At 47.7% G+C, this 27,912-nt stretch overlaps 1 long non-coding RNA gene across 1 annotated transcript in view; it reads left to right on the top strand.

Moving 5' to 3' along the window:
• The window catches only part of LOC139357467 (uncharacterized), a 48,054-nt gene that overhangs the window by 3,027 nt on the left and 17,115 nt on the right, over window positions 1-27,912 (top strand). The window contains exon 2 of the long non-coding RNA XR_011610647.1: window positions 25,376-25,490. This is a non-coding gene — a long non-coding RNA (uncharacterized lncRNA). The remainder of the gene's footprint in view (window positions 1-25,375; window positions 25,491-27,912) is intronic.

Here is a 27,912-nt window from a genome sequence, read left to right as displayed (position 1 = left end):
CCTCATCCAGTTTAGGGGTGGACCTGATGTCCCTGAGTGTATGTGGTGAACCTGAATTTGCCTTGGGTTTCCTCATATTCATTCAGGAGTGTCAGTTGCCCCTTCACGCGACGTTGGAGAGCGTTTTGGCAAGCAGGTGTCTACTCATTTATGGCAAGAATGAAGTCCAACTTTTATCTTCATCACCTTCGATGAGCCCTGGCGCTTGCCCTGTTTCTCAAAAGAAACCTAGGGGCAGGGGCAGAGCCGGTTATAAAATTCATGGGGCCTGGCACAAAATGAACATGTAGGGCCCCTTGTTCAAAAAGCAGGAAGAAAGTGCCTACATATAATGCCTTTGTCTTTCTTCCACAGTCTATCTCTAGAATCATCATGGTGGTTTTTTATTTGCTCTTTTTTATGTGGTGCTAAATAAAAATAAAAATTTTAAGTTTTTAGCATGAATTTTACTATTCATCACATATGAATAATACATTCATATTATGTGATGCCAGTTGTAAATGTAAACACAAGAGCATTTAACTCATTTGTAGAATCATCGAAATTACACAATTCACATTTCATAGGTCGTATATGCATAGGTATTTCATTCTTACCAGAACAGTGGAGATGCTGACAAAATGCACTCCACTGTTTTTATTTCACTTCTTGATACAAGCGCTTTGTACCAGCACTCTCCACCTTCAGCTTGCTGTTGAGGAGAAATAGGTATGGATTGCTGTATCTTCACCTTTCCTTCTGCGTCATCATTTTCAGCATGGGTGTTTGGCAAATACAGGGAAGGAACATAAGTAAGAAATGCTACTCTAGGGTCCCTTAGTCATTAGTGTTTCTTAGAACTCCATTGCCTTCCTTCTGCATTTGAAGCAGCTGGTTCAAACAGAAAGCATGACCTCTGGGCACTGTCCGTGTCCCCATCTGCGTAGTCAGAGGCGTACTTTCCATTCTACTTACCGTGAGTCTCGCTGAGCTCCCACTGGAATTCTGTACTCCTGGGCTACTGCCAGCATTGTGGGGGCAGGAACGATGGATGGGCACACACATTCTCTATTATCCCATAGACTTCACTTACAAAACACAGGTTCAAAGACATAATTTTCAAGAATTTCAAGCAATAACAGTAGAATCTTAAACCAAGCATGGAGCCCTTCTGAGCCTAGGGCCCTGCAGCTACATAAGTTGCACCTTCCTGAAGTTAATCCAGGTGGGAGGAAGTAAGAAGTAACCTAGACCTCAGGCTGAGAGCCCTATTACTCATCTTCCTTCATCAAGCGAATAATTGTATCTGCAGCAAAAAACAAACAAACAAACAAACAAAAAAACAAAAAAACTTCAACAACCTCCATTTTTGACCCATTGGGACTTTCTTCTCCTCTAACCAAGTCCCACTCTGTGAAAATTCACCACTTCCTGGTGACGCTGTCACACCTTTGAGGGGAGAATTCATCTGCTGATCTCTTCATTGAAGCCTTGGCTTAGAGCCCAAGCCTTGCAGATGAAGTATTGGTTCCAATCTGCACCCACCACTTTCAAGCTTGGTTCCATCCAGCAGATACCCTGACTGATCTGTACATAGGTTTCACCACCTAAAAGTAATAAAATATACTTGTCTTGATTCATGAATAATTGTGCTAATTATTTAGTGCTTCTTCTTGTTTATCTCAAAACTGTTCTGAGGTCTGCCCAGGGGTCTCCTGGCCCAGGATGACAAGTTCTCAGATATTACTTTGGCAATAAATTCAATTGATGTTGTGGAAGAAGCAGGGCTTGGTGCTTAAAGGGTCAAGGGGAAGATGGGCCTACATTCCTGATGGACCCAATAAAAAGAGTATTTTTCCTTCCTTCATCAACTGCCTTTTGCTCCTCACCTACTAGGGAGCAAAGCTAGAGGGCATCTTAGAGATGTGAGGTGGACTAGTTTGTAAATAAAATAGCATTAAAAACACATCCAACCTAGAGAATGAAGACTATTGACCTTCCATCGTTGGTTCAGGGACTTTGAGAGTTTTTGAGAGTTGTGTTTTTCAGGCTTAATACAGCTTTCCTTTCTAGCCTGGTCCTTCAGGTGACACCAACACCCTTTTGAGAAATATTTAGCTTGGTCTAGGCTACTGAGAGTACCTAGGAAAAAGAAAAAGAAGAATTATTATTCTTGGTTTTTTTTTTTTTTTTTTTTTTTTTTTTTTTTGAGACAGAGTCTTGCTCTGTCGCCCAGGCTGGGGTGCAGTGGCCGGATCTCAGCTCACTGCAAGCTCCGCCTCCCGGGTTTAGACCATTCTCCTGCCTCAGCCTCCCGAGTAGCTGGGACTACAGGCGCCCGCCACATCGCCCGGCTAGTTTTTTGTATTTTTTTTTTTAGTAGAGACGGGGTTTCACCGTGTTAGCCAGGATGGTCTCGATCTCCTGACCTCGTGATCCGCCCGTCTCGGCCTCCCAAAGTGCTGGGATTACAGGCTTGAGCCACCGCGCCCAGCCTATTCTTGTTTATTATTTTATAAAACCTTTACTAGACTTGGAGTCTGCTGCAGCGACAGTCCAGTTAGTGGACTGGAAGACCAATCAATGAATAATTATTGACTGTTTACAAATGAGCCTAGCACGGTGTTTGACCCATGGTGGGTGTTTAATAAATGTTAGCTGACTCTGAGTGTGTCTCATTATCGTGGCACTATGTGATAGTGAAAGAGCTATGAATTTGGCATCAAACCACATAGGTTCAAGCAACCATGTGGCTGTATGCTCTTGGGCAAATTATTTACCTTCTTCGTAATCTGCTTATCATACCTAAACAATGGGAGTATTCACATTATAATAGCTACCCCACACAGTTATTTTGAGAATGAAATCAGAAGTGAGTTGGCTCATTTTAAAGCACTCTAGATACGTAAGTGATACATGTGTTTGTGTATATATGTGTGCACAAAGACGGATATTAAATTTATTTTTAAATCCTGTCTTCCTCTCTTTCCCATCTCACTCAGCAATAGAAGTAGGCATAGGTCTCTGATAGGCTGGATGGCATCCTGAGAACAGTGTAACTGTGGACAGTTCAGGCTTTGCAGCCAAGAAGGCCTGCATTCAAATCTTAGCTCCTATATTTGGTTGGTTAAGTGACTTTTGAAAAGTTATTTAAACTCTCTTAGCCTCAGTTTCTTGACACTTAAAATGGGTACCTACCTCAAAAAGTTATTGTGGTGATTGAGTTGATATTTGCAAGGCTTGGCTCAGTGCCTGGCACATACCAAATGTCTATCACTTTTATTTTTTATTATTATTTTGGCTATTATACCTTTGGCCCAGGGAAGCATCAGAAAAATGACTTGGGAACATCTTCTTATGAGGCATGGTGTGGGATGGTATTTCTACCATATGCTTTTTCTTGTTTGGGTAGATTCTTCCTTTTCTGAAGTTAGCAGAGACCTCTTAGACTCTTCCACACACACAAGGACTTCCCTTGGGAGATCTGGGTAAAGTCCATCTTCCCTACACTCTACTGAAAGCCATTGGCCCTACCAAGCAAGGGACAGGCCTAGGCAACTTCTCTGGAGCTTTCACTTCAACTAGGAACTCAACTCTTTTGTCTCAGAAGTTCCCAACCCTGAAAGAGAGGGCATTCAGGTAAGGAGAGAGGGACTCAGTCAATGCTTAGCACAGGTCTGGACCTCAAGTGTGGGTGGGAGAAGATCATCTGCATTTGACTCACAGAAGCCTAGAGGCAAAACTCGAGTGTTCCCTCAGCTGAAGTAGATGTTCCAAGTCCTCCTTGAATGCTGTGAGAGCCCCTCAGTGATTCTCTGGAGGCAGGTACCACTATCTACTCCTCACTCAGGTCTTGTGTTGCAATGACCTCATCTCATAGTGGAAGACAGAAGAAAGTAACCCCTTACCTAGTCCCTATGGACTTATTAAAATTGGGAACTCAACACAAACTTCTGTGTGGCCCATTATGGAAGGTCATACACTAGATTCTCAGGATCCAGCAATAACTAAAACACAGATGCTGCTTGCCATTGTAGCACTCGCACTCCAGAGGTGAGAGAGGCTTTTAACAGTCCACATTCTCCTTTTGGTAGGACCCTTACCAATCCTGGGCTGTTATGCAATGATAAAGCCCTTGTCTGAACAATAAGCCACCATAGGCTTCTGTTTCCTGTTCCAAACTTACCTGCCCGATGTCCCATTCTGTTAAGAATCCTTTCATCCATGAGTTGATGTGTGTTAATTGGTGTGGAAGTACCAGTTGGGAAAGAACAACTTCTGTCTATTAAGATCCAGATTTTGGCCAGGCACAGTGGCTCACCACTGTAATCCTAGCACCTTGGGAGGCCAAGGTGGGAGGATCACTTGAGTCCAGGAGTTCGAGACCTGCCTGGTCAACAAGGCAAGAACTCATCTCTACTAATTTTTTTTTTAATTAGCCAGGCATGGTGGTGCATGCCTGTAGACCCAACTACTCTGGAGGTTGAGGCAGGAGGATGGCTGGAGCCTGGGAATTCAAGCTTGCAGTGACCTATGATTGTGCCACTGGTCTCCAACATGGGTGACAGAGCAAGACCCTGTCTTTAAAAAAAAAAAAGATCCAGAGTTTTCGTCCCATTGGTCATTAGTAATATTTAGTGAGAAGAACAGTCTTCTTTTATGTTTTACTGCAATTCGTTCTTTTTTTTTTTTTTTTTTTTTTTTTTTTAGAGACGGGGTCTTGCTCTGTCACCCAGGCTAGCGTGCAATGGTACAATCATTGCTCACTACAACCTCGAAAGATAGGCGCGCGTCACCAGGCCTGGCTATTTTTATTTTTTGCTATGTTGTCCAAGCTATTCTCAAGCTCCTAGACTGAAGTGATCCTCCTGCGTTGGCCTCCCAAAGTGCTGGGATTACAAGTGTGCACCACTGTGCCTGGCCCAATTCATTCCATTAGGAGTCCATGGGCTGATTATGTTAGAATGCATGGGCCCTAGAACTATAGGACTTACCCTGACCACCACATATTGAGTATTAAGAACCAGAGAGCCAGAGAAGACCTGCTCTGCAGGGAGCAGCCTCATCCTAGCCTCAGGTCTGGGGCAGGAGTGAGGATGCCAATTCACTACAAAGGTTATTTGCTTCTACATACTTCTCTATATTTGCATAGATTTAGAAAACAACAGTAGTTTGGGGAGATGATATAAGGGACAAGGGAAGATCAAAATAGCCACTTCCTTCCCTGAAAACTCCTACGTTAGCCACTTCTCCAAAGCTAGAGTTTTTCCTACTCTACCTTAACTTGGTAGTTTCTAAGCTCTCAGATTTTTAAAAGCTTAATCATCTATATCGTGCAAGTCGCAGCATGATGAAGGCTGGTCACTGCTGAGAGGTTGATGCATTCCCACCAGGGCTTGGAAGCAAATTGGACCCCAAATCCCTAACCAGAATGAACCTTTCATATGCATGAGCCCCAGATCCTATCAAAACATTAACAATTCTCGAGTTACAATCCCAATCAAAGTTGTGTTTGACTTGTAATTTAACATACTATCTTAAACCAATTGGAACCCATATATTTGCTAATACTGGTGGCCCAGAGCAGCAAGTTATTCCATGAAGGAAAACATTTGGTAATAGCTCTAGAGATGAGGGATGAGGATGAGAGGATAGGCCAGAGGACAGGCCAGAGGACAGGCCACAATGGGTTGTCTTTCTTCTTTTTTTTTTTTTCTTTTTTTTTTTTTTTTTTTTGAGACAGAGTCTTACTCTGTCGCCGAGGCTGGAGTGCAGTGGCACTGTGTCAGTCACTGCAACCTCCTTCTCCTGGGTTCAAGCAATTCTCCCGCCTTAGCCTCCTGAGTAGCTAGGATTATAGGCACCCATCACCATGCATGGCTAGTTTTTATATTTTTAGTAGAGGATGGGGTTTGACCATGTTGGCCAGGCTGGTCTTGAACTCCTGGCCTCAGGTGATCTGCCCGCCTTGGCCTCCCAAAGTGCTGGGATTACAGGCGTGAGCCACTGCGCCCGACGAGTCTTTCTTCTTATAGTCAGTGGTCATAAGGCCCTTCGAGGAAGTGGCACCTTCATGTTTTCTCCTACATGTAATCAGAAGTCCACCTTCTCACTGAACAGCTTCCCTCCACTGACCTCAGGAAGTGGAGGATGAATAGGAGCAGCCAAGCTAATTAGGGGATTGAAGGCAGGGTCTTTGTCATCTATGATTAAGGAGAGGTGAGTCCTGTGGTGTGAGCTATACAGCCTCTGCCTCCCCTAGCTGGTCCAAACTCCAGTGAGTCAACACTGACCCTTAACCAGAGGTGGGTGAACAGAGCCTAGCACAGTTACAATAAGGGTAGATGGAGTGACGGCTTATAGCTACTGAGAAAATCCATTACTTACCGTCAGATTATTCTTAATGGCAGTTCCTGAAAACTCTCTTTTCCTTTAAGGTATAGGACCTAAAGAATTCTACTCTTAAATTAGGTGTCCCGGCTGTCAGTCTTATAGCTAATTCCCAAATTATGAGAGTCCAGTGCATTTTCCAAATATGTAATGACTCCCTTTTGTTCTACGTGGCTTCGCAAGGTATCTGAGATCATCTTAGAAAATGAAAAAAAGGTAAAATGCTTCATCCTAGAGGTAATGTTTTCCTCCTCAGACAGGTTGCACTTGCCCTGTGGAAATGAGACAATGAATGAGAAGGAACACCAGATGCTTCTTCCATCAGTCCTGATTGGGACTTAACAAGGTGTGCCCCACTGCTCAGGTTCCCCTCACCCTTTGAAACTTCTCTCAATGTTGAATGGAACTCCACTTCTGTCTGTTCTGGAGAACCCAGCCAGGGCCTGAAGAAGGGATGCTCTGTATTTCTGAATACCAGCTTCTACACTTAACAGCTATGTTTGACTTTGGACAAGTTATTTAACCTCTCTAAGCCTCAGTTTTTCAACTTGAATGTGGAAATTGTAATAGGGACTGTTTCATTGAGTTGTCATTAGGGTTGAGTGGGATGATGTATACATACCTCTTTGCACAGTACCTGAGATTAATAAATATGGGGTTCATTAAATATTAGCTATTGTTACTCTTGATATCTTGCCAGCAGAAAAGGGGTGAGGTGCTCTCATCAAATATTTTTAACCTTCCTGAATGGCAAGTCTTTGTCTTTTTCTGGGTTCCTTCTGAGCTATGTATCATCCTGTAAGTAGGTGAACACAGAGCCTCTTGGGTACCTAACAAGAAGCCAGGCCACTGCTAATCAAAATCAGGCAGTGAGCAAATGTTAATTGTAAGAAAAACCAGGAAGATCTCCCATCATCTCTTGGGGCTTTTACTATTGCACTGATTAACTGTGAGCCAGACATTTTTTTTTTTTTTTTTTTTTTTTTTTTGAGATGGACTCTCACTCTGTCGCTCAGGCTGGAGTGCAGTGCAGTGGTGCAATCTTGGCTCACTACAACCTCCTCCTCCCGGGTTCAAGACATTCTGCTGCCTCAGCCTCCCGAGTAGCTGTGACTACAGGTGCATGCCACCACGCCCGGCTAATTTTTGTATTTTTATTAGAGACGGGGTTTCACCATATTGGTCAGGCTGGTCTTGAACTCCTGACCTCATGATCCACCTGCCTCGGCCTCCCAAAGTGCTGGGATTACAGGCGTGAGCCACCGTGCCCAGCCCCCAGAACATTTAAAATAATAATAAGATCTGTGCCCCGACACATCAGCCAACTAGTTAACCTGAGGAATTTCAGCAGGGAAAGGGCTGCAGAAAAACTTGGTTCAGAGCTTCAGTAGAATCCATCTTGCTCCCTTTTTGACAGTCACGTTAGGTCTTTTGTCTGAGAAGGATTCCGTGTCCATCACTTAGTTTATCAGAGAATGTGTTTTTAAAGGCTCCTGAGAGCAGGCAAGAACGATTTCCTCATCCTGTTGCTGTTAAGTGGGATATACAACCATTCTGATGCAAATCTTTTTTGGGAGAGGAAGGTTATCCAGGCTCCATGACTCTTCTATAAAAAGTTTAGGTCCTTTAATGGCGGTGACTCTAGATATTTGTGGGAAGAGAATGACTGGAAAGCTAGAACACATTCAAAATCCAAGGGCCAGAAAAATTTCAAGCTCCAGCCTCAGCCTCAGATCTCCGGGGACCAGCCCCATAAGAACCATCCATTCTAGTCCAACTTGCAAATGGAGCCCAACAGTTGAACCTCGGCATGGGACTCAAGATGTCTTTAAAGTTCAGAAACACCTGGATTATCTGAAAGCGGAACTGGGTCCAGGTCCTGTGCTGAGGTCTCCAGTTTTCTCTAAGTAAAAGGTTTCTAGTGGAGAAAAAGCCTGTGGCCTCTGGGCAGAGATTTGTTCTATAGAGAAACGAAGGAAATGTGCAATAGAGAACAGTTTTGCTCTGGAGCTCCCTCTACTGGCTCTTTGATAGAGATCCATCGCAGTTATCCCGCCCTGCCCTCTGGGTATTAATTTAAAGCATCCGAGCATCCTGGCACCTTGAAGCAAGGAGAAAAGGTGTCCTGAGGTGCCAAGGAAGATGAAACTGCAGATACTGGCTTCTTCTGCCTCCTTTACAATTTCATCTAATGTTTTGGGGGTGCCAAGATAATGCTGAGCATTTTGTGTGCATTATTTCATTTAATACTCACCATAAACCTGCATTTTACAAATGAGGCAGCTGAGACCTGAAGAGATTAAATAAGGTCCTGGCATCACCATAGACTAGTAGACCTCCTTAGTGACCCTCATCATTCTTATTACTCTCCTGAGTGACAACTCAAGAGAAGCAAGAGTCAATGGACAATGTGAGGTTGGAAGTGGCACTTGCTCTCGTCACCTAATATAAAGAGGCTCTGAGATTGCACCATAAACTTCCTGGTCCTACAGAATTTCAGCCCTGTTTGTTTTTTTATTCTTTTATTTTATTTTATTTTATTTATTTATTTAAGATGGAGTCTCACTCTGTTGCCCAGGCTGGAGTGTGCCGTGGTGCGATCTTGGCTCACTGCAAACTCCGCCTCCTGGTTTCAAGCAATCTTCCCACTTCAGCCTCCCGAGTAGTTAGGATTACAGGCGTGCACCATCACACCTGGTTAATTTTTTCTGTATTTTTAGTAGAGAATGGGTTTCACCATGTTGGCCAGGCTGGTCTTGATCTCCTGACCTCAAGTGATCCACCCGCCTCAGCCTCCCAAAGTGGTGCTAGGATTACAGGCGTGAGCCACTGCACCCAGCCCCTGTTTTGTTTTGTTTTTTAATTCATCCCTCAAGGCAATTAATTACATGGCAAAGCTTTGTCCAATCTGCACTCTCACTGTGATGCCCAGGTTGAAGAAAGCAGGGAACTACCATAGTGACTGAGAAGAGTTTCCATGACAGAAGTGAGGCCTTTTAAAATTTGTGGAACATGTTCATGCCTCCTTTTAAAATAAAATTCCATGAGATAGGTAGGGCAGATAGTAGCCCACACATTTTACAGATTGGGAATTTAAGATACTGAGTGCCTAGTTCCAGGTTTTGTTTAGGGGCAAACGGCAGAGTCAAGGCCAGAATTGTCACTCTCAGCTTAAGTTCTGACTTTTTGGTTGGTGTTGGTTGGAACTCAGAGCCTAGCATGGGATTTTTAATTATATAAAATAAAGACTGTGAAGCTACCTTCTGTTTTACATCCAGATCCTTTCCTGAGTCTCTCTGTTTTGGGTTGGTTCATAATTGAGCTTCCTTGATACTGAGCCATTTGGGAATTGGGAATGACATAAGCCACTCATCTTATTACTGTTGGTCTCTCACCAGGTCCACATTTTAGAGATATCTAGGTCCCTGAGAGAATCCCAAATATTATTTCAGTTCTCCAGTAGCTCATGAAGCCGTAAATATTTCACCTCACCCAGGAGAATCAAAGCATTTTCACATTGGTTCTTATTGGGGAGTTGAGATATGGGTAAGTAATAGGAGTCCCATTCCTGCTTTGCCTGGGGTTTGGGTCTCCAATTTCACTGTCAGTGTCTCTTTAAATCTACACAGTGGGACAGTGGCTACACCAGACATTACTCAGCTCCCACCCCTGACTCAAGATTTTCCACTAGCTGCCCCTTCCCCTAAAAACAGAGTGATGTTATAATGGTATCAGAATGGCACCTGCTGATAACAACACAGAGATTACAAGAGCAGACTTTCTGCAGTGCCTCCTGAGCAATTGGTTGTCATTGTCCTAAACAGAACAGCTAGGTTAAAAAGATTTATCCATAATGTAACCTCCTGGACCTCAGCTATGGGTGGAAGCAACACTTTCTGGTTTGACCTCCTAATACCACAAACTCCACTTTGCCAGAAAAGTGACTTCTTAATGAATAGTCTGTTCAGACCGGCCAATTTGGAGTGTATTCATATTTCGCCACCTGCTGGTAAGACTGATCATCCCCTGGTCCAACTGTAGCTTTGAGCATCTGCGCCCCTGTTGCCCCCCTCCACCAGGAAAGCCAAAATGGTCTCACTGAAGAAGGGGAGGGGAGAGCCTGGAACTGAACACTCACAGGGAATTATGAGTGATGGAATGTGGATTGCTGACACCATGTCCCTTTCCTCTTGCTTGTTGTAGGAGCGTCAACGACCAAGAGGAGACCAGATGAGTTTTCAAAGCAGTCCTCACACACCCAGGACACACCTCATCCTTTGCCTCGTGCTTTCTGCAATGTTGCTGTTCATGTTCATCTTCCTATTAACATTTGCCATAATAACCCCTTATTGACCACCATTATTCCTCCATCCACCACCCACTCAGCTCCTTCTCTGAGGTGCCCTCTAATGGGCAGTGACTTTGGTCTCTATTTGGCAAATTATGTCCAGGTGGTTAACATTAATTTCTCTTTCTCCTATTTCTCCCTCATGCTAGACTTAGTCCAACACTCAGCCCCCTGTCAGGAAAACCATAGTAAATCCTACTTTCTGCCATAATGAAGTTACAAGACACTTTTCCAGAGCAGTCACACTCAATGAAGGGACCCAGAGTATATCTGAGTGTGATGTAATTGAAACCACATGGAAAGACTAGAAATACCTTGCCCCCAGTCAGATACAGTGAAAGAGCTTACTCAAGACTGGACTAAGATTTAGAATGTAGTGGAGCTAGGGAGGAGAAAGAGAAAGATCTTCAGAAGTGGATTGTCTCTGAATACAGGATGAAATCATCTAGATTTTTTTCTCCAATTAAATTTGCATTTCATTCAACCACATTGCAATGGCTTCATACTGGGCATTTTCATTTGAGACCCAGGCTTTTCTTCATGGGTCCTGAGCCACAGGTTCCTGGATGGTGAGGTAAGTGGCATTTGCCTGCACTGTCTAAGGTGATTTGTAGTGCTTTGATAAACCCTGTGCTGATGAGTCAGATCCACCCTGTTACACCCTAAGATTTGTCCTCTATTGGTCCCTCTTTACCCAAATGCTCTTCAGGGATCCCAGCCCAGATGTAGATGTTAGTCCAGCCTCACAATGTTAATTTAGACCTCTATAAAACCAAAACAGATCCTGAGGATTGATCAAACCAGAATTTGTTGACTTCGTAGTAATCTCTTTCTCAAAGACAATCACTACTACAAAAAGTGTAGCTCTCTGAAAACCCACCATATGTAGAAGGTGTATTTTCTCCCCTCCCCTTTTCTTTCTACTTTTATAGGTAAGCTAGCACTGATGGAAGATACCAGGTTTTCAAATGTGAGCTGAAGGTCTCTCTTCTCATGACAAGATTCAGATCCAATTCATTATTTAACTAATAACCTTTCCAATAAGTATAAAAAATCTTGCCTATCCAGCAGATATGTTAGTCCATTATTTCTCTATGTCTCACAGCCTATACTTATTGGACTAGGAATTAAAGAAATACAATCCCCATTCTTTACTCTTGGCCTACCAGATACAGTGATCCAAGCTTAGTAGATGAGCAGCTAATTGCAAGGCTGCTTTAATAGTGAATGAATAAAAAGTTCTGCTAATTCAGACCTACCCAATACCCATGAATTTGTGATTGAGCTATCTCTCGACCTGCTGAATTCAGGAAAATAAACAACTGTCCTTGAACCACAAGGTTAAGGCCGAACGCATGCAGGTATCTCTAAGCATGCTTCAGATTGTTCTTTTTTCTCTGTGGCCATGCTTTCCAACCCCTGACACCTTTCTATTTAGCCTCTGCTAAGCTCGAGTGTACTGGAATCCTGATACCTGCCCCAGCCTCAGCCCCCTATCATGTGCTTGCTTTGGCTCCCCTGTCTTTGCTGAGATCCTCACCATGAAACCAACTCTAGATATCCCTGAGTGACTCTCTAGGTTCTCATTCTCCCAAATGTGCCTTTTATCACCAAGGCATGGAAAAATCTATCATCTGGTTCTCCAAGGTGTCCAGCAGTTAGAATGGCTGAGAGAACAAGGGCATTTGAGTTTGCCCATGGATAATGGGGTTGTGCGAAAAGCAGATGTTGTCTCAACTGTTCTGAAGTTGAACAATGTAACTACTTTCAGGTGAATAGACTGTTGAGACTATTTTGAGTTGTTGATGGCAACCAAAAAAAAGTGGGGGAAGGGGTGGAATTCCAGCCACTTTCCTCCAGCAACCGGTGGTCCTTAAAACTTTCACCCTCAAATCTCCAAATATGCTGGCTTCTAAGAAGTGCTTCCCAAGACCGAATATACCTCTTGATCAGGGTAAGTGATGAAAATGTGTATTTAACAGGGGGAGGGGATCTTAAAATAGCCTGAATTATGCATGCTGTGGCCTATCTACCGCCACTGGGATAATGGCTCAGCCTATAAAGTTTTCAGAATCAGAAAAATGATCAGAGATGCTAGTTTCTAAAGGAGCGTTGGAGGACTAGGATAACTAGCTAACTCAAGGTGCATGTAGACTTTCTGCTGTTCTTACTTTAGGACAGCTTTCTTGGAAGACTAGACCAGGGAGTTCCTAATTCTTCCCTAGCACCATCTCAGGGGCATCCTCGGTGTGGGTGGAAACATGCTTGGATGCAGCAGCCTGAATGAATCTCAAGTTCACTGCATGTCCACCACAAACTGGTTGGTTTCAGACAAATTCCTTGAGTTTTGGATGGGACTGAACCAGCTAGGGCTTTCCTTGAAATAGGATGGAGGGGTCTCTTCTCAGAGACAGATAGCGTTGTTCAGGGGGCATCTATTGGCTAACAGGCTCCTTAGGAGGAATAGATCAGTCTCGTTATTCAGAAAATGTCTGAGAAAGTCCCAGACACCTCCAACTCCACATGATGGGGAATAGACCTGGAATATTAAAGACCAGAGATTGGAATAGAGGCAACATGATGGAGTGGTGTGGCATGAGTGTTGGAGCCATACAGATATGAATTTGATCTGATCCTTAGTTTTGTAATTTCAAGCTCTAAGACTTTTGGAAAAGCAGCTTAAACGTTATGGTCTCTATTTCCTTAGCTTTCAAATGGGAAAAGTAACAACTGTTTTGGGAGTGATTCCTATGCTCAACAAGCCTAAGGGGTAGGTACCATTATCATAATGACACACAGAGAATTGCCTTAAGGATTAAATAAACCTTCTTATGTAAAAGTGTCCGGCACAGTGTCTGGCATATAGTTGAAGCTGAAAAACTATTGGTTTCTTCTCTCTCCTCTTTTCCTTAGGCCAAAATAGTTCTGCTCCCTGATGAAGACACCTTTAGGAAAAGAGGAATCACTTTCCTAGACTTCCTCCCTGAGGGACTTCCCTTGGTTGATATCCTGGGAACTGGACTGTTTTTCCTTCTCCAAATCCAGTACCTTACCCAACTGGCATTTTTCATGGTGCTTGGGGAGGAGACAGTCGATGCAGGCAGGACGTTTCTGGGCTTCGCTCACCCTGAAAGAGAGGAGACTCAGTTCTTTTCAAGGGCTTCGTGACAAGCAGCCTACTCCCACAAGCCCTCTGGGGGAGCATTAGGGGGAACGAGTCCTCTTCATGCTTGGGGTGCCCTGTAATGAGCTGGCAATGCAGAGGCGGTTTTCACCTTGGACAGGTTCCACATCAGTCTATTCATTCGCAGGGTCTTTAGCTTGACTGCTCAGACAGGAATTGGGCACCACAGCCCTTAGCACAGGATGATAAGACAGCTCAGGAAGCCAAGGTCACCAGCTCCAGCCCAGACATCCTCCAAAGGACCTGACTGAGGAGTAGGGGAAATGGAGATGCTAGCTATGGAGGTCTAACTTTCTGCAGATGTTTCTGCGGAGCTTCCAAGCCGCTCTCGCTCTGTCTTGATTACTGGATCGAGACAGAAACAAGGCAGAGAGGCGCCCTCTTCTGGGAGGGAGGAGCAGAGACATTGAATCCACCAGAAAGCCGGCGTTACACTAGCATAATTTTGGCTGCTGCCCTTAAAGTTCTGATGTGTATTTCTTCCATTTCCAACACTACCTTATTTGTTAGGACTAGATTCTGGGTTTGCTTAAAAGCTGTTAGTGATTTTAAATGAATCTGTCTTGATCTCAACATCAGACGCAATAACACTCAGCTACTATATACAGCATAGAAAGCAGGTTACATTCTAAAGTGCCCTGCTCTGTGTAGTTTAAGTAGTCCATACAGAAACCATGTGACTTCTGTGAATGTGCCCACACACATGAATTTATGCTTACACATACCTAATCTCATATCTAAAAACATACCTACTCTGTGCCTTTAAAAACATGTTTAGCCTGACATTTTCATTAATCCAAGGAGACTTTATTGAAATACTGCCAGTGTCTCCTGTCCGTCTGGCCACATTTGATGACCCCATGTGATAAGTCATCTTCAGTGCAAGAACCAGGGCCGCCTCTCTCTCATTGATATTTCTCCTGACTGCACACCTCCCCACTGCAGCAACGTTCTCACATGCATACATGCATGCAATAGTGAGCTAAAAATAAACAGCTGCTGATGGGCTGCCAGAGGGTGTCCTCCGTACACAGCAGATGTCCTCTGTCTCCCTTTAGTAGGCACAGCTCAAGCCACAGACAGGAATTGAGGGTACTGGACGGGATAAGCTTTACCTCAAATCTCTCAGGCAAGTTACAAAGAGTAGGAGAGCTTGAAAAGGGAGATGACAGCTGAGGCCCATGATCATTCTCTCCCAGGCCTTGTGCCCCAAATCCAAGGGATAACCTCTGGAAAAGTGTTTACTGGCATCAAAGGAAACCATTGCAGGGAAGGTTGATAATTAGGGTTAAGAAACAAGATCAGCCATTCCTCCAGCCATGATTGTAAATAGCTCTCTGCTTTTGGTTTCCCCCCTTTCAGGGCAGAAGTTATCCAAGTGGATCTAGAATATGTGTGCATTTAAGGAGGATGATTTGTGTGCATGTGGTTTTCTTCACATCTTCTAATCTGTAAGAATTCTCCCTACCTCCATCACTCATCAATCAAGAAACCCTTTGTCATGCTGAGGTGTGGCATTTCTTCTGCTGAAAACCTCAGATTCAGACACACCCCACACACCCTGAGACACACACATCCACACACACATGCACACCCTTCCTCACCCTTGGGAAGCAAGCTCCATTCAAATTGGTTTAAAAATAGCACTAATCCATTGAGTTCATTTTTCAGGGACGTTATTTTAAGTAGAAAAAAAGATATCCTGGTCGTTGAGAGGGAGAAAGGGTAAACGTCATCTCGCCTTAAAAAGTCCTGATAATGTCGCTGGAGAGTAAGCATTTGCAGTCTTTGTTGAATTTTCTCCTCCACCTACCATTCAACAAAAGTTGTTTATTCCCGAATACCGTGCCATCTGGGTATTTATAGAGGTGAGTTTCCTCTTCGGGTGGAGAGCAGAAGGGAAAGCCGCAGTAGCAAGCCGGACACTCCCCTCTGGGCACTCCCCACCGCCAGAACTGACGCCTTCGAGGGCGGTGGATTTGTGAATCAGCTCCCCCTTCCCCCACACAGGGGAGCCCCTAAATGGCTGCTGGCCATTTGCAAAGGGTTGTGTGCATGTGTGTATTTAATTGCAGGCTTATTTGTTTCTGCTCTGGGAGTCTGTCCGTCTCTCTGTAACTTGGATCATTGCTCTCTGGGAAGCTGTATAGCTGGCTGATTCCGTGGGAGACCAGGCAGGATGCGTGGGCGCAGGAAACAGAAGAGGGAAAAGGAGGGAGAAAAAGAGAGCAGGAGAGAGAGAGCGGGAGCCTTAGAATCTGTTATTTGCGTCACTTGAAGAGCCGGGGCTATCTGCCCGACAAACACACAGAATTAATCCGAGTTATAGCTATAGCTGTCTATGCTACAGTGACCAAACGAGAAAGGGCGGGGAAAGGACGCGCGCCGGAGTCTGTGCACGGTCGAGTTTGCATTGGGCGTCTTGGGAGGGTTTGGGGAGGGGGCTGTCCTGCTGGGCACGCCCCTCGGGGCCCCGCTTGCCCGGTGCAGACTAGGCTGCAGCCTGCTCTGCAGCTGCCCAGCCCAAGCCTGGGGTGGCGCCCGCCTCGGCCGCCTCGCCTGCTCAGTGGCTGCGCCGAACACAAAGCGCTGTCTCCGAGCAGAAGCGTCTTCTCAGCTGAACCAGACCCACCAAAGAGGAGAATCTGCACGTGACGTCAGTAGCTGATGACTGACGCAGGCTGGCAAAGGAGACTCAAGGCGGCTGCTCCGCGCTGCCTTCATGAGTCTATTTTCTCCAGCCCCCTCGTAGTGAATTACTAGAACGCAAAACACACACACAGACACACATATGCAGCTTTCAAAATATACATTTCCAAAGGCGGTGTGTTGCAAACACAACGCGATTTTGCAAAGCGTGGGTGGGAAACGTGGGAAGGGTATGGATGTTTTTTTTTTTTTTCTCATCTGGGAATCTCCATCGTGGATAGCAATAGCTTCTAGAGCTCTCCTGGGAAGCTCCTCTGGGGAAGGGGCTCTGGCCCCCACCCCCTACTTTCCTCAGCATGTAGGGAATCTGATCAATGGAGACATGCAGCTCTAAGAATACAACCACTCCGACGCCTTCTGCTCGGGGAGACTGCGAGGAGCTTGCAACAGGCAGAGACAGATGGGAGTTAACGGGAGGGAGGGAGAATATAAGAAATATTTGGGCATTTTTCTGATTTGAAAAACATTTTCTGCAGTTATGCAAGTGAGTCTGGTGGTGCAGGGAAAAAAGTGAGGAGGGGGCGCTTAATGCACATTTAATGTTTTGGACGTAAGGTTCCAGCGAAATGCCTTTGTGTGTGGAGGTTTTTTCAGTACTTGCTAAAAATAGCATCAGGGTTTGATCTTGTTCCAGAAATAAACCGAGGGCTGTACTGGGATAAAAAGCCAGCGCGGGTGGAAGAAAACCTGGACATCACCGCATTCCTCCCCCCACAACTATGTCTGGAAATTAATTGTTGGATTTTTCCTCTCCTCTCTCCTCTTTCCATCCACTTTCTCTTTTCTCCCCCTGTGTTTCTCTTTCTCTCTCTTAAGGAGTTCCCGTTTGGGTAAGTAATATTATGTCATGTGCATGCCGCAGACTGTGAGTATGAGCTGACGCTTACCTTGTGCATGCTCCGGGGTTCTTTTTTGGCTGCCTTTTTCGCCCCTTCTAAAGAGGATAGTGGGACTGAGTAGGGGGTAAGGGGTGTAGCTGTGTGCGTGTGTATGTGTATAATGAGTTTGGGGCTGCATGCAAAGAAACCGAGAGAGGGAATTCTTGCAGAGCCGGGAATCACCCTCACGAATCTCTGAATCAATAGCGACTGCAACTCTCTCTCTCGTTATGGGTCGGCGCTGTTGAGCTTGGTTTTCTCGATGGCCCCCTCCCCTCCCCATTTTCTCTGTCTTAAAGGGTGGCCAGACACGACTTAATGGGCCATATCTCTGAGAGATTAATGGAGACTGTGCAACATAGATCAAAATTGCATGGATGGGGTTGGGTAAAGACAGGGAAAAATCTCTACTCCTTTGACAAACCTCCCCGCTGGCTCCGGTCCGGGAACTGAGGACCGCGACCCTAGTTCGGGCTGGCCCAGGACTCGGTTGCTGTCCACGGAAGATAGGTGCTGAAAATGCCTTGGTCCTCCGCGAGTTCAGTTCCGAGCGCCAGGGGGCGGGGTTGGCGCCAGCTGCGGGTAGCCCCGCCCTGGATGCAGGAGAGGGACACGGGGACGAGGGGGTTAAGGATGTTCAAAGGGGATAGTCGTGACTTCGGTGAGAGCTTTGGGGGAAAGGAGGGGTGAGTGGGAAGGAAAGGAAAAAAATTTAAAGGAGGGGGAGCGAAGTGTTAGATTCGAGGATGAGTCTAGGCCGGGCGTTTCAGGAATGGAAGGCCAATGGCTCACCGGCTTTCCCTGCAGAGGCCAGGCACTATCCGGGTCTCCATTCCCAGGATACCGCACCTTCCCGCCAGTGGGTTTGAAAGATTTCTCCTCGGTGATGGTGACTCTCAAAATAACAGGCTAATAGGTTGCTTTTTTCGGACCCTCGTCCCCTCCCACTTCATGCCCCCCATATCCCCGTATTCTGTAATTCCCGGGAGGTGTGTAAGGTAGTGTGGTGTGACATTTTTCTTATTATTCCCCCTTTTCGCATGCTAGTCATAGAAGCCCCAAGTGAGTTGGTGGAATGAGTGAATTAGAAGCCAAAGCACAGGAGTTGTTGGTGCGATGCGCAGAGAATCCAAGCTAGGGAACATCGCGGGGCGCCTTAAAGCCAAAAGCCAAAGGAGCCTAAATCAGCCTGAAGGGAAATTGGGGAGGAGGTGTTCTCTAAGTTGCCAAATGTTATTGGGAATACCATCAACTCTCTGGGGTTGTGGGCTGGACCCAGACTGAGATTCACTGCAATCAGCTCCAGACACTTTGGCCGAATCTGTGGCCAGACAGGTGAGGAGGGAGGAAGGTTATCAGAGGCAGAGGGGGAATGAATATCACGCGCATACAAAGACATTCATGCTGATTAACTCCAGGAGAGGGAGAATAAAAGTACATCCTCAAGCTGGCCCATGAGGATGGGCTGTAGACAGTGGGAGAAATGAAGCACTCTTGCAGGTCTGCAGTAAGCTTTGTGTGCATGCAGGAATATTTTATATGTTTATTTAAAAATATAAACTTGGGACGGTGAGGTAAGTATTTGTGGTGGCTAGCCTTCAGGAGAGAGGAGACCAGGTCTCTCTGCTTCATTCATCCCTTCCCCTCTGTCAACAGCCTCTGGCTTTAGTGACCTGACCTCCACACAGGGTAACCGGGGTGCAGCCTGGGCCGGGGGATGAGAGGGTGGGTGAGTTATGTTTAGCTCAGAAACCGTCCCTCTCTCGGAAGATTCCCTGGCTGAGACTGAGTATTCAACTCATAATAGTAACAAGGGCTGTTACCGATGTGCAGAATAACACAAATAACGCTGCAACCCACACTTTGTCTTGACAATTCAGTTCAAACCAAAGCTGCTCACAGCCTCTCGGCCCACCCCTCGGCCTCCTCGTCATTCACGGGGACCTACTCCTTCCCTTTCCCAAGCCTCGCCCCTCTCAGCCCTGCAAGTTTGCGTGGTTGTGTTTACAAATTCTGCCACAATTGCAAAGGAAATAGGGGTTGGGGGAGCGGTCGGGGCGGGAGTGGTGGTAGCGCAATAAAACACTTGCAACACGTGGAGCGGTGGTTGGGGGGAGGTGTCCAAGAGTCAAGAACGGGGCGGAGGGACACCCCATGTCCTCATTTCCCCCCCCCGTTCTTCCCCACCCCTTCCCATTGCTTGGCACAATGCACAAGTTTACCCCCCGAACTGGATCCTATTAAATAATTCAATGGTAGCGGTGTAATTTTGGTTGGAACCAGCACGGATTCCCAAGTCGTGACTGCAAAAAGTGAGTAATGCGCGCTGGCTGCGTCATGGCTCTAGTCACAGTTCATTCCGAACTGAGAAGGAATCGTGACTTCGCCTGGAGACGTCCCCTACATGGGAGATGGGGGGCGGGGGGGCCACCAAATCAGTGGGGACGGGGGTGGGGGGAAGACCTATCCAATGAAAACCGCTGCCAGGGGGGCATTTGAACTCCGCCGCTTGCTGTCTCGCTGTCCCCTCTCTGCCCCGCGCACCTCGCTCCCCCCTCCCGGCCGGCGCTCGCAGTGGCGCGCCTGCTCGCTCTCCCGCTACCCGACGAGTCCTCAACAAGTTGGAGGAAGGCAGGAACGCAGGGGTTAAGCTCGGAAAGCCGCAATTACCAAGATCGTGACCCTCCCACACAGTACAGTAACTTATATACTTACCTGGAAGAGCCCGCTTTGCCGCCGGGCAAACACCCGTGGGGGGCGGGGAGGGGCCGGAGGGAGCTGGCCGGCAGGAGAGGTGCTCCTTCCAGCTGGCTGCAGTGCGGACGGGACCGGCGCGCTCCCGTGGCCCCCAGACCGAGGTAAGGAGCAGGGGGTCGGCGCCCGGGTCGGCTGGTGGTCGGTCGGCTCACTGGTAGTCTGAGCAGAACTTTTTTTTCCCAGTTGCCCCGCGCCGCGGCGGCGGCGGGCGCAGACCGCGGAGCCCCCTCCGGCGCGGCGGGCGCGCAGACGCTCGGAGGGTGTGTGCTTGCGTCTGTCCGTCGCGGAGCCTAGGGGATGCCGTGGGAGGGTGAGTGGGTCGCGGAGCTGCAGGAGGGTGATGGTTGGGCGAAGGGGGTGGGTCGACAGGGACTTGAAGACAGTGCCTCCACCGTCTAGAGATGTTTTCTCCGGGCGTGCTGGGCAAGGGTGGGAGTGTGTGTGTGCGCGCGCGCGCCCGCCCGCACGTCGATTCCAGGGTGCCAAAGAACAAATATGGCAACTTTCCCCCCAAGTTCTTGCAATGTTTGCAGTAACCCATCCTGGTGAGGTTTCCCACACTGGGGGACTGTACTGCTAGGGAGGGAGATAGTCAGGACGTCCCTTAGCCCACACCCTGCTTAGGTACTAATGGGGGGAGGGGCAGGAGAGGACGTGGGAAGGGTGGCGCTGCACTGCGAAGAAGGGCAGCCCCTCAAAGTTTGGATGGATGGGATGGGGGAGGGGACCGAGCGGGATGGAGGAAGAGGGAGGGAGGGAGAGTGAGGGAAGGAGATCTTTCTCCCTTTTCTCTAGTCTTCCCCCTCCTTTCCTCCTCTCGCAGAAGGTGGAATCTCCCGTCGTTTTGGGGTCCGGCAGTCAATGACGGGTTCGCCCCTTGTTGTTCCCCCTAGCATTCTGCAGAATGGGTAGAAAGTTGGTGGGGAGGGGAGGGCTGCAGCTTTGAAAGGGCACCTGAGGCGAATGGGCCATTAGACACCCAATATTGAGACGGTTTTGGGGGAGGATGCGGAGGGAGGACCTTCACCTTTCTAGTTGAGCATTCAGAACTTTGGGTGGGGAAGGGGGTGTTGAGACATTCTCATTTTTTCTAGAAATAGGCTGACTAGTGTGGAGTTTGGGTTTATTTTATGTTCATCTTTGTCATTTTTCGTCTGGATCTTCTGGCTTGGGTCCCGTTGGGAGAGGTCGCTCTCTTAAACCTCTCTTTCCCAATACATCGCGCTACCCCCTCACCTGGGCTGGAATGGGGAGGGGGTCCTGAACCGCTTTTTTGTTTTTTGGCAACAACAATATTTTAACATGTTCCAATCTAGGTTTTGTTGAATAATTAGAAATGGAAATATTTTTTTCTCCCTCCCCCTTCTGAAAAAAAAGGGGGAAATGTGAGCTCTCTTCTGATTGGTGGGTGACGATTTTAGCCCGCACCAATGAGCTGGCGGCCTCGTCTGTATTTATTTAGTGCTCTGGGGGAGTTTTTCTCTTTACGCAGCGCCTGTAGTCACGGCTGGAACCTTGGCTGGGGGACTAGGAGGGATAAGAGGGGATTCGGGGGGAATCCGAACTGTACCTGTTCAGAGATCGGCGACCTTGCAGCCGTGGCTGGCGGAACTCTGATAGGGGGATAGAGGGATAGGACAGGCAGGCGGGGAGGCTCCGGGTACTGTGGCGACAGGAAAGGGGTGGAGGCTGGGCTCCGGGATCCCGGGTGCCCCTCCGCCGTCCCCTTCTCGCCCTCCACACACTTCTCTCGGGGCTGAGTTGGGGGATCGCGGACGGTCTGGAGAAATGGAGACAAGAGTCCAGGGGTGCGGTGGGGCGGGCGGCGCGCGGAGTGGTGAGGCTGAGCCGCGATGGAGCGCGCGGGTGAGACCCAGCCTGTTCGGCTCCGGGGTTCGGAGACATCCTGGGCTGAAGGCGGCGGCGGCGGCGGCGAACCGAAGAAGCCGGCGTATTCTGCCCTTCGTGAATCTTTTTGCGGTCTGGGCTTGCTGTACATAACTCAATAGCCGGAAGCCCTTACCCCAAAAAGCATTCGCGGAGGGCGCACTCGTCGAGAAGACGGCAGCCATCCAGCGATCGCCGAAGCCCGCACCTTCCCGAAGCTGCTCCATCCGAGCCTTACCCGGCCCTTTCCCCGTTTTCCACGGAAGATTCGGCCCTTTCCCCCCTGTCCTTTTGCGTTCCCGGAGGTTTTGGTCACCTGTCTTTCCTCCGAGCGAGTCCCCCGCCCCCAACTTTTTAACAGACTTTGTATCACAGGGGGAACTGGAGCAGGTGGGGTGCGTGTGTTTTCGGAGAAGTGAGAAGAAGCTAAAATGCAATAAAAGTTTACAGAAGTTGTGTCTTCCCCCCAGCCCCCGCCCACACCACGAATAACCCTTCACTCAATGCAAAAAAAAAAAAAAAAAAAAAAAAAAGGATCTGAGCGTAGGGCCAAGTCAGAACCTGGAATATGAATCAGTTTAGAACATTTTGTGGTCGTTTTTGACCCTAATGATCCGATTCTGCAATATGGGGGTCGGGAAGCCCTTCAGGGAGGGACTAGAGGCCCTTAGTATCTTCTGTCCTGGTGCGGGGGACCCGGAGGTGAGGCGAGCCGCCGTGAATTGGGAAGCTCCGAAAAAGAGGGAAAACACACAGGCACCGCCCGATCCCCGGAGTCTCTTCCTCCCGCGCCTACTTCCAACCTAATTTGGGGCGTTTTGCAGCCTCGGGTCTCCCCCTTCTCCTCTTTTTCAAAACTAAGTAGCACGGAAGGGGGTAAAACAGGCGAGAACTGGGGAAGCCCCCGCAGAGAAGGAGCTTTGGAGAGATGCGGTTGTGCCCGACTCAGACGCTTAGCAGGAGCAGAAAAGCAGCAGCAGCAGCAGTAGCCCCATCCCGGCCTCTCCAGGAGCCGGTCCTGGGGAGGGGGACAAAGCTGCAGGAGGGAAGAGTCTATGAGTCCCCCTCCTCCCCCTCCACTCATTGCAGTCCTGACCACTTCGGTCGCAAGTGGCACAAATCAGGCCTTCACTACATTCTGCTCCCCGCGTCCTTAGCCTGCTAGGAACACTGCTAGACGCCCTTGCCCTTAGGGACTGGGCCAGAAGGACACACATACACACATGAGTGCCCACAGGGACGGAAACGGGTAGAAGACGGGTCTAGAGACACCAGAGTTCAAGACCCGAGGGCTGCAAACCTTCACGTTTTCGGGGAGGGCCTGAATTTCCCCCGTATCGCAACCACCGTTCTTCCAACAAACTAAACGCCCACCGTCATTACCCTGTCCGCTGGTTAAACACCCGGACTCTACCCTCTCCAGAATTAGGAAGGGCTGCAGAGTCCGAGAGTGCCGGACAGAGTCAATCTTTTGTAGCTAAGACTCTGAGAAGGCACAGAAGGCGAGCACTCCAAACTCTAAGGCTAAATCAGAGCTTTCCTCCCCAGATAAAGGAAATTTTCCCTCCCTGAATGCGTTTTCTAAAAGAGTAAAAAGGTTCCTAAGATCTGCAAAGGAGATGGAGGAAAAAGCAAAAGCTCCGGGGATTTTCCTCCCTGCCTCTCACCTGGGGCCGTCTGTGGAGCGATAGCTTTGCGGAGGGAGAGGCATAAGAACCACGTTAGATTAAAAATAGCTTCACCCTGTGTCCCTTCAGCTCCTCTTTTGTCTTTTGCTTCTTACATACCCCTCCTCTTCCCAGCCAGAAAGCCCTCTTCTCTCCCAAAGCCTGAACCTTCACCAGATTTGGGAGAGAGGTGGCCCAAGACAAGTGAACTTGCACAGAAGAGGTTGAGCCACCGCAGCGCAGGCGGCTCAGGGTTATTGCGACCCTAGCCCCCTCACTTCTCCCTCCGAGGCTAAGTGTGAGTTTAGGGCTCCAGGGCCCAAGGAGCAATGGCCGAACCCGGCGTCGTGCGGCACCGGAGCGAGTCCTCGCCTCGCCTCGCCTCAGCCAGACAACTGTTGCTGCCTTGGAGAAGCTCCTGCTGCTGCAGCTGCTGCTTGGGGCGGCTGCACGCCTGGGGCTGAGGCTGCTGACTTTTGATCGGGGCTGCGAGCTTGCGGAAAGGGGTCTCTCATTCTGGGTGGGATCAAAGGAAGGGACCCCTTCCCCCTTCCCTTCACAATAAGTGAAAATAGGTGGCTTTTTGTGGCTTTTGGTGTCTTTCCTTCCCTCCTTTGGGCGGTTATGTCAGTCTGAGCCCAGTGGGAGCTGAGCTGTCCCTCTCTACCCATTTTGTCTTTGCTAAGGAAGGAGGGCAAAGTGGGGGGGGGGTTGCCTTTATGAACCCTCAAACTGCCGATGCACATCCCACTTTATAAAGCTACCTCGCCTTTTGAGCCAGGGGCCTGACGGAAACTTCCAGGCACTTGCATGTGATGCCAACCTCTGGAGGCACTATAGGAGAGGGAGCAGCACCTCGGGACCCCTCCTCACCCCAGGCTACTCCTTCCGGGGGTGTGAGAAGTGTTCGGGAGGCAGCTGGGGAAACTTCGTCCCCTGGGCCCAGCCAACAAGCTTAACCTTTGCCTGTGGTAAAAATCAAGACCAGGGGTTATCTCTGGAGCTATGGAAGGGTTTCAGGGGCCACAGAGTCCCCTCAAGGTCACCTGCCCCCAGTGGGGAGAGGCAGGTGGCTGGGCCAGGCAAGGCAGTTTCACAGGTGGTCTTTCTCAGGCCCATTCTGACCACACCCCAGGTGATCTGCTCTCCTGCCTCTTCTCCGCTCCTGGAGTCTGGAGCCAGATTTCCTCCCTTTGTCGGCCCTCTTGTCTCTTCTATCCTCTTTCCCGGACCTGTGGTTGCTTTCAGTCCTTCTGCCTTGCCTGTCTCACGTTGGAGGCAAAGGCAGAAGCGTGGGTCGATTCAGATGTGCTGGGAAGGCTTGCTATGATCTCAGACCAGGGCCGTCTTCTCTGTCCTGGGGACTTTTCAAACTGGAAGGCTTTGTGGGCATCTTTGAAAGACTGCTCTTGCATCAGCAACCATGCCTTGGTAGCTATTAGATGTGCCCCCTACCCTTTTCCTTTCCTTCAGCCTTCCCACTCCTTGATTTCCTGTGAAATGACCCAGCCACCAATCACTCCCATTCTCCTTCTGAGCCAGCAGAGTAACCCTGCCCATCTTTTGACCTTTTCAGGTGGTCAGACCTGTCCTGACACCCAGAGGTCTGCATGAGGGAAGGCCACTGAAGGAGGAGTTCTGAAAGGCCACAGGTGATGAAGAGCTTGGATGAATGAACTTAGAAGTCCCAGGTGAGTACCAAGATGTCAGCGCATGGTTTCTTCGCCTGAGCAGACCCAAGGGGCCTCCACACATACTTCCCACTTGATGATGAGATACAGGGAAGCCACAGATCCAGTGCTTGGAGACTGTCCTCAAAGGCTTAGTCCTTGGCAAAGGAAGGCACCCATCACAGAGGTTACATGAAAGGGCACAGTACCTACCGCATGAGGCATAGGACTGCATAGGACTTCCTGTCCTATCCTCTAAACAGGACTTGGGCCTGTGTGTTTAGAAGCTTCCAAACCCCCAGTACTGAGGGGTGTAGGCCCTATTCAAGGGGCCCACTGTTCCTTCTTCACCTCCACTTCCTGGACCATCTCGGGCCTCTCAGGGGCCCAGGGGATGGGCAGAGTTGAAGGGTCATTTGCCATGCCAAGTTTCTCTGAGGATACCAAACGTTGTTACGTCTCCTTAACTGGAGTTCAGCCTAGGATGCATGGGAGAAGTTTTAGGCTCTGGATATTTTTTTTGAAGGGTAAGGCATTAAAATCTAAATGCATTTACTTTTCCTATTAACCAGCAAAATCTCTTGCTATAGAGCTTTTGTTTAGCTGCCTTTCTGAGCTTCAAAGTCATACTGTGATTCTTATTGGGGATTTCAGTTCAGAGCTTGGCAGAGAATTTTGAAACCCCAGGGCTGTTAGATTTGTGAGGAAAGGAGAAACCAAGCTACCTGCCTAATCCTTGGAGGTCATGTGAGCCAAATGTGGGAAGCTGCCAGAAATTTTTAGAGGGAAACTCGAGGCTATGGCAGAATAGAAGCACATTACATGGAAGATCTTCAGATCATTATACAATAGATCTATTTTCTATATTAATTAAATGTCTGCTACACGGATTGTTGGAAATTTTTACATTTTAAAAGTAGAACTTAAATAACAAGTAAATTGACTGGAATCGTCTATACTTCCCAGCATGTAAAGTGTGGATGAGGCCATCAAATTGTTAAATGAGCCTAACTTCTTTTAAGTTCCCCTTTTGAATATGAGGACCTGAAGTTTGCAGCATCTGTCTTTGGGCAATAGTTGTTAATTCCAAGAGTTTCACGTCTTCCTTCTCCCTCCTTAACTGATAGTTCAATTGCACTGGGAGGAAATCTAAGAAAATAATATGATGGGGGGTGATTTTCTTGCCTGAAAGGTAATCTCTTCTAAATTACGTTTGAAAAAATCCATGGATAGACTAAACCTCAAATTTAGATAGAATATGTAGCATGCCAAAGCTGGAAAGAACTGTAGAGTATATTCAGAGAGAGACTAATCTCTTCATTTTATAAATCAAACAGGTTCAGAGAGGTTAAGTGATTTTACCAAGGTCACACAGCTGGGGCTCAACCCCAGGTTGTTTATTGTGTTCTCTGGGTATTTTTTTTTCCCACTAAGCATTTCCTATTACTACCAAATCATATAGATAATCCGTAAACATAATCCAGGACAACAGAACAGATTCCCTTTGAAAATGACTGGCATTTAGAATGCCAGGGTTCAAAAAAGAGTTTAAAGAAAGTTTCTTCTGCTTGCAATTAGCATTCTGGGGGCATCATTAGAAGGTTAGGTATGGCTGTCATCTCTTGTCTCTGACATGGCCTAGACCTCAGAGCATCCATGTTGCCTTGGTCTGCTGAGGAAGGCATCAGCACAAGAAAGTTGCTGTGTCATAGAATCCCAGTATTGGTCTTTTTCAAAACATTTGCTAGCATGAAGCAGCTCCGTAAGGCATGGGTCCCTGTCTCTTATTTCTCTCCTCTGGGTGGCAGTTGATTCTCATCCTTCTTGTCTTGTGGGGTTTGACTGAGAGCTGTTAAGAAGGTAGTTTGACCCAGGATCTCCTTTATAAGCAAGAAGGCCCTCATAAGGAGGTTTCAAATGAAGTGAAGATCTGTTTGATCCTTGTCCCCAAGATACTTTTTTAGAATGCTGCAGATCACCTGCTTGTAGGACAGCTGCTTGGCCTGGTCAGTTTTAAGCTCATGATTTACTGCCAAACCCTGGATTGAACTCCACTATTTCAGCTTTACATATTTCTACCAATATCAGCCACTTCGAGCCCATATTAATCATGTCTTCAGAACATGAGAATAGTAGTCATGGTGTGTGTGCTATCACAAATAAATTATTCTGGTGGCCTTTTTCACAGTCTCTCCCTGCTGTTTGCTCCCCCTACCTCCCTGCGCTTTCTGACAACTTCTAACTAGGAAATAAGATTCATTTCTCTGCTTAAAAAGCAACAGACTGGGAGGAAGAAAAATGAGATGGGGTGAAAGATACAAATAGGTTAAAAAGCAAAACAAGGCTGACAAGCAGTGGAAAGAATTAAAAGAGCAAATTCTATCCAGTCCTAACTACTCACGTTTATGAACTTAAAGAAGCAATTTTATCCTCTCTAGGCCTC

This window comes from Macaca nemestrina, chromosome 12 (assembly GCF_043159975.1).
Source record: "Macaca nemestrina isolate mMacNem1 chromosome 12, mMacNem.hap1, whole genome shotgun sequence".
Classification (NCBI taxonomy): domain Eukaryota; kingdom Metazoa; phylum Chordata; class Mammalia; order Primates; family Cercopithecidae; genus Macaca; species Macaca nemestrina.
This window is presented reverse-complemented; position numbering and strand designations above follow the sequence as displayed.